The sequence below is a fragment of the Rhopilema esculentum genome, chromosome 17 (assembly GCF_057945365.1).
Source record: "Rhopilema esculentum isolate cy_ngs chromosome 17, ASM5794536v1, whole genome shotgun sequence".
NCBI classification, from domain to species: domain Eukaryota; kingdom Metazoa; phylum Cnidaria; class Scyphozoa; order Rhizostomeae; family Rhizostomatidae; genus Rhopilema; species Rhopilema esculentum.
This window is the reverse complement of record NC_142831.1, coordinates 5,092,122-5,103,774: the sequence shown is the minus strand read 5'-3', so window position 1 is coordinate 5,103,774 and position 11,653 is coordinate 5,092,122.

Genomic DNA, 11,653 nt, shown 5'->3' with positions numbered 1-11,653 from the left:
AAACTTATGTTTACTCACGCGTCCTGAGGCTATTGGCCGTTTCCAGGCAACTAATGCGCCATCATCGCGACAACGGCAAACAAGCTGAGTAAAGCAAAGCGCGTGTAAACCAAGTAGAAGATCTTCATAAAGTCATGAGGATTAAGTGGCCAAAGAAATCAATATAATTCAGTATGAAAAACCACAATGGATAGAAGCATGCCTTATCATATCGAAAATTCCTTGCAGCTCCTTTCCAATCGTAGTGGACAATGTAACCATGCGGTTATGGCACATTGTATACTGGCATTTTCTGGTACCATGAATGCGGCAAAAAGAACATAATAATTCTAAACCTACACGCTGTTCCTCGATCTGCATTCAAGAACTTTTCTGAGGCTTGGAAATATGTAGTCTTCATGAAATTTGCCATGTTGACCAAGGACTACTTATAACTGCAGTCTGCTGCAAGTTTTATACTGTTTATGTTCGCGCAATGTCGTCTCTCGGAGATTTGTTGGCTCTTTTCTAGCGCAAATGCAAGTTATATACCACTTGGAATAAAACTCTGTGTGCCTGAAACGACCACATACACTTTTCGAATAAGAACCTACAATGCCTGCCAAAAGTACTTGGACCACCCAGCCATTTACGCTGCATTTGATATCTTTCATTCCTTTCATGAAACAAAAATTAATACTTCCGCCTCCTTCCCCCAAAAACAATGATGATAATTTAGAGAAATATCATAAAAGAAGGGCAAAAGAAAGTGCTTCCTAATATCCTAACCTGTTTGATAGTAAACCAATATTGTTCCGTGGGGGAGAGGGGGATGATTGATTTTGACCTTGAAAATTGACGTCAGTGTTCCAAGACTTTTGGTAGGCATTGTAGAACAGCTGGATTCTGAAAAAGCAGATCCCCTTTTGCGAGAATTAAGTGTACTTCAGGGAGGGTGCTTTTGGTTTTTTACATCCAAATCTGAGATATGAAAAATCATGTAAATAAACAGTACACTAAAAACTATAGACAAGATTCCTGGGACGCCGGGATGGGGGCAACCGCCACTGCCCTTTGATAGGAGGGGCAAGGGTGGCCAAAGTGCAATGATCAGAAAGATTCACATGACAAATCCAGTGAGGTAATTGACATTAAACCTGATAAAAGGTTTATTCACCGTTATTTCGTTGCCCCCTCTTCCGCCTTTTAAAGTTGAAAATGATACGCTAAGAACTTTATATACCCGTTACAATCTAGCATACGGCGTTATAAGGTGCTAATCGTAACATTAATTTACGAGTCAATTGATTCACCAAATATTGTATGCATGAAAGTGTGGGGAAAGTGTTTTGCAGGGATGTTTATGCATTCAAATGGGAGAGAAAGGTAAAGATTTGCTTGAGGCAGGCTTTTCCTTGCTTCCCTTCTCTCTTCTCGATTTAATGTTAACCCCCCTGCTTTACAATTGTATCTCAAACCCCAAACAACAAAACAACCAAACTTTAACAGACTCTTTGACCCCTCTTTTGCAAGGGTGTAAACAAGGAGGGGGGATGGAGGTTCGGAACAAACCAGAAAAAGCGATTAAAGGGGATGGGCAGAGGAATGAAGAACGATTACATTTGTTTTCAAAGAAAGACGTAGATTTCGATATCACAGGGTGTTGCCCCTATTTCTGATAATATTTTAGGCGTGGCTGTTTATAATTTGCCCACTTTCAAGGAACTGCGTAAGTACCCTGGTAGTTCGATTCGGAAGTATTGGTTTCAGTTCTATTTCTGTCAAGAACAGGGCTTTTAAACCAAAGCTTTTCAAATCCAAATTTGGATCAGGAACTTCTTACGAAGATTACAACATCTTAACAAAACGATTTGATGTGGTATTTCATGAGATCATACGACATCTAACACAATAGGACGGTTGTCCTTGAATGAGACTACAGCCTACCTTGACCTTAAATCGTATAGATATTCAGAATGTTTTGCACGATATGGCTGAATGCAGCTAGACTACTATGAACTGATAAAGGCAGTGAACACATTCAGTAGATCGACATGGAGTACAACCTAACAATTCTCTAAAACCTATGTTGTCAAGTTTTGGCAGGGTCATAATGGGGGTAAGAGTTTTGCTATTCTGTTCCGCCCTCCATACTGTTTTCTTGCAAGCAAAACAAAAAAATTTTCTAGAAAATACACTATTAGTTGATTTGGAATTTGTTTCTTAATTTGATAACATCATAATCTAGAAATAGTTTCTCAGGGTTCTACAATACCTTCGACTCCCTCTAGAAGACTTTCTTAATTTGGTGAAAACGGCTAATGGAGAATGATGAACTGCTTCTTATAAAACCATACGAAATGTAATGACAAACCTGGAAGTTCAGGAAAGAGACGCTCTTCACTTACTTTAAAAATGCAAAGGCCTTCAAGTTTCGAACCTAGCTTTCTTCTCAAGCAGTGACGGAGTTAAGGGGGGGGGGCAACTAGGGGGTTGCTCCTCCCTCAACGAGTTGAAGCAAGTCTGGCGCCCCTTTTTTAGAAATTATGCGCCTCTTTTGAAGAATGAGTATCAGATGAAAAAGGCTCTTGTTGGACCGATAGGTTGATTTGCTTCCTCAAAGATAACCTCAAAGTTATGTTGTTTATTCTGAACAGGTATCTGAAATTGTTGTATACAGCGTACTCTCGTAACCAATTTTTGAAAATTTTTCAGCGCCCCTACTACCAACTGCCCCTTCTTCAAATTTGCTCTGGATCCGCCCCTGTTCTCATGAATCTAGCGGAACAGCTAAACAACTAACATTTATCTGCATTTCAAGCTAGCGATTAGCCTTCTTTCGGAATAATCTATGTCAAGCTCGGCCATGTTTGTTGGTGATGGCCTTTGACGCGGTGTTTTTTGTTTACCGACAAATGCCCGGGGATTTAATCCTTTTTAGCTACAGTCAATGGAGTTTCGAAAACACCTTTATCAAAGGCAGAGTAAATTGCAATATTTATCACCTTTTACACACTTTTTAACGTATAAATTTTATAGGAGTATCCCAGCTCACAAAATTGCAATATTTATCGCTTTTTACAAACTTTTTAACGTATAAATTTTATAGGAGTATCCCAGTCAAAGATTTCAGAATTAATCGAGAATAACTGCTAGGCTCAAATTTCATCGGCAGCTTGATATTCTATTTATTGTGATTAAGTATTGTGAGCAAACAAGACAAGTTTGACGTTCACACAAAGTTTCAGGTATATGTGTATGTTAATGTTAGCATATTATGCATATGAATAGGATCACGGTAATATATTTTAACAAAGTTTGATAAATTTTGAGGTAATAGCCCTGTGTATACCTTTAAATGAAGGGGGCCTTTTCAGCAATACAAAAATGCGTTTTCCTTAATTAAAGATTAGAGCATTCACACCAGTACGGCACCAGATACAAAGTTTCTTAGGGCAGGTTTTGAACAGAGCTATGGCAGAATGGTTTTGAATAATGGAAACAGAAGAAGTGCTATAAAGAGGAAATTAATTATTCTAAAGTCGCGCGGGTGGTTTCCAACGTTTACAAGTTTCTTTTGCCAGCTTCTAACTTTTTATTTCCGTCTTGGGGAATGACGCAGCCTTTGGGACGTATTTAATTATCATACTTACGTCACAAACTTAAAAAGGCGAACCTGGCTGTTATGGTCAGGATGCCGGAACATCGAGATGTAAAGCAGAAATTTAAACGTTGGATAAACAATTTATTACAATAGAACATATTATTATTGTGGTCACGTTGTTTTGAAACCAAATTTAGAGGTTTTAAAAATGTTTCCGCATGGGTAATCAAAAAGAGAACTGTACAGGCCCACCTCAATTAGGTTACTACAATGGTAACTAGCAATAACAACAACAAAAATTTTTTAAACATAGGCAAAGAAAGCATTCTCAAAGTGGAGGTGGCAAATGTAGAAAAAAAATGGGCTCTCCCTGAGCTGCAAATACACATTTTTCTGAAAAGTGAGGGCGCGTGTTCCCTGTACCCCCAGCCTTCTATATCCAGGTTTTAAACCAACACAAACAGAACTACTAGGTGAAAAAGTAACCTACCTCAATAAATACCCATCAGCTGCAGAAACAAATTTCAACCAAATACTATGTCCAAAAAACAATACAAATTAGTGAGTTGGAAAAACAATAGTGATCTTACCGGTTCGTTAATTAGCCTGGTTGGTTAGCGTCTCACTTCGCAGTAAGGTTACGACATCGACTGTTTACTCTTCAAGTAAACATATTCGTGACTAGCTTTGGCAAGTCAACTACTGTCCTGTGATATGTATGCCGATAGAGATACCAAAACCTCTTATCTCTTGTCTTCAAAATGTCGAAACCAGTGGAATTCACTTGATTGAATAGCTTACTGTCTGAATGAATAACTTAGACAGCGACAGAGTAAATTCTAGCCAATTACAATTCCTTGAAGGCTGTGAGTTTGCAGTTTCGTATAGCTTGCGGACAGGTTTAGACACAAATGACAGAAGCGCAACCTTACAGGCGTAGAAACATTGACAATACCCTAAACAAAAACGAGCATATCTTTTAAATCACTGTATAAACCAAATTGTTTATATTATGAAAAAGAACATTGGCAGGTCGTGGCCCGGGCCCTTTTAACTTCACAATATCAAAACAAACAAAAGCGGCTCTTGCCCAATGGGTGAATTGATGATTGTTCAGCCTCTGACCTCGATTGGCCGTCAAGCATACCACAGGCACAGAGTGCGGTCAAACAACGTGGGTTGGAGGCAGGGGCTAAAAAACGAGGCGAAAGTAGCTGATTAGGTAAGGAGCTGGCTAAAAACTTTCAATGCACAGAGAGACAAATACAATTCAGTGAATGGTTGGAAGTATTTTGGAGGAATTAGGAATTATTAGAAGACAATACTGAAGTATCCCAGTTTCTGTTGTGAAGTGGCACCAGGACCGTAAATCCTCGAATTGGCCCCATCACAGCCCCACCGAATAAGTTCTAACCCATGATGTAATGTAAGATATCAGATAAAGAAAATGTTACTTCCAACATTTCACCAACCAGCTATCTAGTGGTTTTATCAACTTACTAACGATTTTGCTTTCAAAGGAAAAACTTATTCAATGGTTATGTCACACTTCTACAGTCAGGTTGTAGTACTATGTACTATAAAAATAATTCTGGCACAAAATATGCAAAAACAAAAGCAAAAGTAGAAATTTGTACTTTTCGGTATTAACAAGAAGGCTCATCCCCCTGTACACCCTAGCAATACAACCCTGTTCACACCTACCCCACCCTCACCCCCCACCCCCCCCCGCCCATCACATACGTCACTCTTTTCTTTTAAGGATAATTTCCAGATAAATTTTGTGAAACAGGAAATGTGTCTTAACCGATCAATTGATCCATTTTCTTTCACAGAAATATGACAAAAGATGCGCGATTTGTTAAAATGCACAAACAGAGGTGAAAAATATTGCTTATCAATATGAAACTTTAAGATTATCGATCACTTTTTATCGAAAGCAAATAATAGGGACTGATTTCCTTATATTGATGTAATAACTTTTCAAACTTGTAACTCCCATCTCATTGCTGTTTCTGCGAAGGAGCAAATGACAAAAAGATCAATAGGATCCCAAACACCCTTGAAAATATCACAAGAAGGCTGAAATGGCGTTACATTCATTTTAACATATATAAGAACCAGTGAAGAAGAAGGCAGTTTTGCTGTTCTTAGTTTTTCAAAAACTTTTGAGGTGGGATTGCTCTTAATTTGATTTAAATTATTCGGGTGTGAGTTAATGATCTTAGACACGAGACCATATTTTACTGCAGAAAAGATTGGAGGATATTTTCAAGCCCCCAGGTATTATTTTCTCTACCTCAACCTCAGCTTTTTCTTCATTTATCCGTATATACCAGTTATATTTTTGATCAATTTTGAGACACTTAGAAACTCTTACGAAAAAGAGTAGAGTAGGAATCACTGAAATCTTTCAATTTCTAATCTAGGGTTGGGCACTGAACTGTCTCCGACCTTAACCCAAACTTTTTTCTGTGAGATTATACACAACCGCATTGCTTTTATAAAAAAGGCAGAAGAGATTCTTTCAATAATTGGACGTTTGTGTGCAATACAAAGACAGATGATATCAGGTTATTGAGCCCATCTCCAACAATCGTCTCCTTTGTACCCTGCACGCAGACTCGACTGGTTTTCCCAGAGATGAATTTAGTTGAATGGAAAATTTAGGGTTCAATCAACTAAAATTTTCCACTGAAGTTTTCAACCAACTAAATTTCTAATCAACAAGATTCATCTCTGGGAAAACCAGTCGAGTCTGCGCGCAGGCTATCTCCTTTGTGGACTCTTTTACTTTGCCAAAAACCTTCTTTCTGTAGTCTGCTTAGGCTCGGGCTACTGTACCAGAGCCAAATAAAACGTTCCTCCGCTCGGCTGTTCTACCGCTTCTTTCTTCTACTTCCGCGATCGAACTTTTATAGCTCTTGTACCCAGGGTAAGATACATACCAGGGCCCGCGCCACGAATTTGAAAGTGGGGGGGCCAAGACTAAAAAAGTTGGGGGCCAAGGCTTCCTACTTGCTTCCCCTCCCCCCCCCCCGGTGGCACGGGCCCTGCAGACAATATTATTATTATGAAAAAGTTAGTAAGGCACATAACACAAGTCTCAAATTAGTGCACTTACTTTAGAAAACACGAGCTTGCCTCGCTAAAAAATATTATAAAAAAATAACTGTTCAATTATCAGAAGGGAACATCCGCAATCATAGACCCCCTCTTGCTACATCACTGCGTTAGGATGTTTTCAGTTACCGGGTTCTTTACAAAAATAATTCAAATGAATGCATAAAAACACTTGCTTTTCAAGTGGCGACTCAATGTGTAACGGGTAAAACCCCTAATGAGACTTTTCTTAAGATTCATTGATATTCAAAAGTCGTTTTTACCATTATGTTTACAAGAAAATAAAATTAAAGGTTCGAGTAAAACAGGTCGTCCAAGAAACCGTGTAAACAAATAGCTCTGAATCAGCGATTTGGCATTTTCCTTCTAGGAAAGATCAATAACACTTTGATTATAATCCAACTTGCCGAAAGATGCAAAACTTAGGTCACAAATCAAGGGAAAACCAGGTAGAGGGAGAGTAATCAAGTAAAATCTAACTGGGGTGCCCAGAATGAAAAAATTGTCAATTGTGCAGACATTAAAAAATGATACTCCCTTAATGATTCAATCACGATTGCCTTAAAGGCTCTTGCGCAACCAGCATGCTTTGAAACTATATTTTCAAAACCGGCCGAATATCGTATTGCATGAAATTACAAACTACTGACCACAATGCATGATGGTTGCTTAAGAGCCTTTAAATAGTAGTTGGGAATAAACAAATAATTGTTTAATTCCACTCAACACGAATTACGAAACAGTAGAATAGAGAACTGACCTAGAGAATGATACAAGAACAGACCCTAAAAAGTAGTTCCCTATAACAAAACTTTTTGAGCTCTCCTCTACCTATCTCCTACACTCTTTTTTTTATAAGAACAACTTTATAAGAACACGAGCCTCAAAACTGGTCGAAAGTTAAAAACAAATTAAGAACAAGCTGAGGCTGAGCTTCTGCAAAATGCAATTTTGAACAACGTTTTTTCTCAAAATCGAGGATTTTTAGCGATGTGTGGGTGCTTTTTCGGTGAATATTCAAATTCGTCAGCGAATTAAGGCTGTCTCACTCACTTTGTTGGCAAATGAAGCCTGAACACCTCCTTAGAGCGAAAAAGCTAGCAATAGCACTGCTTACACCATCTTAATTTAAGAACAAATTAAGAACAATCCAGCCTCAGATTTTCGAAAAAATTAAGAACAGTCAGCCTGAACTTAAATTTACTGGTTCTTATAAAAAAAGAGTGCACTTTCTGAGTTATGCAAATCACTGTTTACCGACTTATTTAACGATGCCGAATGTAAATAGACATAGCTGTGCTAACTAGCTTACAGCCTCATTTTGGAAAATTCTTCAAATTATTTGTACAAAATTTTTGACCTTAGATTCAGATTGAGAGCAAGAATTTTAGTCTGCTTGGAAGTTGCTTATGTTATTGCTGACGATATCGATTTTATGACGACATAGAAATAAAAATATCTTTAAAGGATTTGACCGCGATTGGCTACTATGTAAAAAACTGTGTCCGGCGATAAAACCAAATCTGAACTTGAAAATTCGTACAATGAAGTTTCGAAAAATTCCCAAAACGTCCCAACATCCAAAGATTAAATGTTAACAATAAAAAGTAAACTTCAAAAATTTTTCATTTTCTCAAGTGACCAACGCCCTCTTAAGTCAGAATACTTCACAATGATATCTACACATGCAAATCAAAAGTCAACTTCCCAAGCAATTTTTGGGACCATGTCAGAGCAAAATTAAAGACTTGGAAAACAAGGGCTCTTTAAAATATTTATACTATTCGGCTTTAAAGCATAAAGCACAGAGGTGGCACCAGAAATCTTCCGACAGAGGGGCTGAAGCTTCCGACAGGGGGGCTAAAATGACTAAAATAAGCAGTTTTCGTACCTTATTTTGTCAAATTTGCTCCGACAATAACCTAAAATTTCCTCCGATGTTTCCGACGGAGGGGCTGTAGCCCCCCTAGTCCTCCCCTGGCGCCACCACTGATAAAGCATAACCAGTTTCACCCATGGGCTTGGTTATAGAGAAGCCCATTGGGTTTGAGCCAATGAAATAATCCCGAGATAAACCCATTAGGTCGCACGGTATTATTCCACAAATAAAAATAAAATCAAAATATAGTAGCTTGGTAATATTCTTTCAATTAGACGTATTAACGTTGGCAATATTCGGGTTGGATGAGACCAGAGTATAAACTAAAATTTCTGCAAACTAAAATGAACCAAAAAGCTGGCTTGAGGTTCTGTTGCCTGGCAACATATTCTCTCGGCTTGTTACACATAGCTGTTCAAATTTGTTGAGCATGCATCGACAGCATTTATTTCGCAACATTATTTTTGAAGTTGGGCAGCTGTGGTTATGCAGCAAACATCAGTGGGTCCGTCCAATATATTCATAGTTACGAATAACAAAAAATCAACTCCAACCCCCCCCCCCCCCCCCAAATACGCCCTAGATAGAATGGGAAGGATAGAAATACAAACACTCGCAGCAACTAATACCAACTTATTAGTAACAAAGTTCCCTTATCAGGTTAATTTCTAGCGCCTTAAACCTTTCTTAGTCGTTACATCTCTCAGACTTAGTCGTTACATCTCTCCAACAAATATTGATGAAAACGGCTGAAATAAAAGCCACAAATTTATGATTACATCAATTTTCGGAGAATTTGCCTTACTGAAGTACCTATTTCACCTCTCACTTCTTACTGCTCCAGCCCTTACTTTTAGCCTTAACTAACTAGTGCCTTAACTATTGTCAATACTAACAGTAAACTTATCATTTACACCATACACTATACATCAACGTGTTTTAATTTTATGGGCCACTAAAACCTTTAGATTTATAGCGAGTTCATTCATTGTTTATGATAGATTTTTTCCCAAGACAACTACAGATGCAACTTTTGAACCAGAAATCAACTTCACTTTAATGCCAAACAGAATGACTTTGCACATTCATGTGTTGACCATAGAAATGAAGAAAACCGAATATCGGCCCAAGCTTCTATTAACATTGCTATCGGTTACTTCATCAATCTGCTCCTTCGCTTTCCTCTCCTCTTTACCGTTGCTGTAGTATGCAGGCTAACACCACACTAAACCCAGGCTACAGAAATTGATTCAAAGCCCATGTTTGGCCTAGACTCAATTTTAAGTTACGGTACGTAATGCTAGTAAACAATAGTGGCAAAAAACTCACTCGATTATCCAGCAATAGACAAGACAGGAGTACCATGTCCCAAAAGATTTCTCAAACTGATACCATCCCATTTGAATCCAAAAGATACCATTTGAATCCACTAGAATCTCCGTATCTTTGCACTTTTCATTAGCCAAGTAAATTCGACGGTTCTGACGCTTCTGTTCATAATCTATTTAGGCCCAAATTCTCTGACTCTGGAAAGCTTTTTCCCTTGTCGAAACATCTCATTCGGTGTATTTCAAAAAGATACATAATCCTTAGCACCAGAAACGAATAGAAATGATAAATAAGTCACCAAACAACGAACCGCAGTTTGTTTACCTTAAATACAAAAGACTTGAGGCTTCTTGTCAAAGAACTTTTAATTAGATGTAGGTTGTGATTTTCAAACTCAGTGTCTTGGGAAACTTGTTTGCTCTAATATTTGGCCGGTATGCATATCTCCACACAGGTTAATGAACTTCGGTGTTTAAAAAGCTGAAAAAAATATAAAAGTAATCGCCGCAAGATATCAGAAACGACTTTGCCAGCCAGGTTTTAGTAAAATTAGGGATGCTGAAACTTTGACACCCCAGTCAAATATGGATGTCAAAGTACTGTGGGTACCCTCCGCCTCTCTGCTTCTCTTTTCTATTTCCGCCCTCGAATTTATGTGGCTCTGGAACCGACAGTAGGCATGTTCTTACTTTGTTCTTGATATTTTTGGAAATATAGCATCAGTGCTCTATAAAGTTCTTCTTGAAAAAGAGTGTACCGTTGGGGAGGGCAGTAGGGAGGGCAGTAGGGAGGGCAGTAGGGAGGGCAGTAGGGAGGGCAGCAGGGAGGGCAGTAGGGAGGGCAGTAGGGAGGGCAGTAGGGAGGGCAGTAGGGAGGGCAGTAGGGAGGGCAGTAGGGAGGGCAGTAGGGAGGGCAGTCGAGAACACAGTGTCTGATCATTGCAGTATAGCGATGTGGCTCTGGAACCGAAAGGACAGTGGAAAGCCCTACCGTTTTCGATCCACTCTGGCACGAAGGCTCTAGTACCCAGGGTCTTCTTACAAAAATCTATAGAGACTGGAAGAGAAAACAGCATGGCTATCAGAGGCAAGACAAATCGATATTACCAGCAGCAGATTATAAAATGAGGAGAGTGGTTTTCCTTTAAATATTGGAGGCAGGAAAAATTGAGGAGTAGGAGGCATTACGTGGTTATTTAAACTAGGCCTGGGGAGATTTGCTTAAAATTTGGCATTGATAAAAGCTATACCCTACAAAAATCATTGTAGCACCCTCTAGCTTAAATGCTGATTGAAAATGAGCAGTCTCCGATAAGATGCGAACACTTCAAAATATTTCCTTCAAAATAAAAAGCATAGTTGCAGAGTTGGCTACTATCATAACTATCCGATAGAAAACAAATTAACCGTGTTAAAAATTAAAATAATCACGAATAGCATTGTTTGTAATCGGAACGGATATAAGTTTAGGCCCATCTTGTCGATTCCCCTACAGTTTAGTCCCTAGTTTCCATACAATTTACTACTGCTTGTCCTATCTTGGTAATTAAAAATAAAAAAAAATTGTTGAAATCAAAACAAGGCACTCAACTCCAGTACAATTTGAATTTACAATTGTGTTGGAAATATAAATTAAAGGAAATGAAAAAGATTGACTGAATTTCAGTCCTACTCTTTTCAGGCGGAAAAAAGGCAGTTACCAAAGGCCCCAAGATGCACCCCCAGACAAGAAGACATCGG